Raw genomic sequence first — 530 nt, 5'->3', positions numbered from 1 at the left:
CTATACAGGGTCACTATGGGTTGGAACCGACTCAAAAGCACTTAACAACAACAACATATATTTTTACACTGCAGTGTGCACTCTGGGGGAGACCCTACTTTTCCAGGTACTTTCCATTATTCGAGTCGCAAAATAATCACAAAATGTAAATGTCAGACTACAATAATCAGATAAAACAGTAAGAGTAGCATTTGGGACTGCCACTTTTAATGATCCTCCAGGCAGATTGTTCAGATAGGCACACACAGATATCTGTCCTTGAGCAATACAGGAAGTTATAAAAATTCCACAGAGGTTGGGGTGAGGAACAAGGCAAACACCATGTTAGTTAGGCTAACAACAAACATGGTTTAAGTTAGGATGTTAATACTTGAGTAGGTTACAAGTCCAAGCCATGGTATCCACTTCAAATTTTCTTCCAGACATGTTTTCTCCCTTTATGCATATATAGTTAATCTTGTGACTTTTTAAAAATCTCAGAGCAATGACTAAGCCTTTCCCACCTTCTTACAAACTGTTTGTAAACAATT

Source organism: Chrysochloris asiatica, unplaced genomic scaffold (genome assembly GCF_000296735.1).
Source record: "Chrysochloris asiatica unplaced genomic scaffold, ChrAsi1.0 scaffold00203, whole genome shotgun sequence".
NCBI classification, from domain to species: domain Eukaryota; kingdom Metazoa; phylum Chordata; class Mammalia; order Afrosoricida; family Chrysochloridae; genus Chrysochloris; species Chrysochloris asiatica.
The sequence above is the reverse complement of the archived record's forward strand: the minus strand, read 5'-3'. Positions refer to the sequence as shown.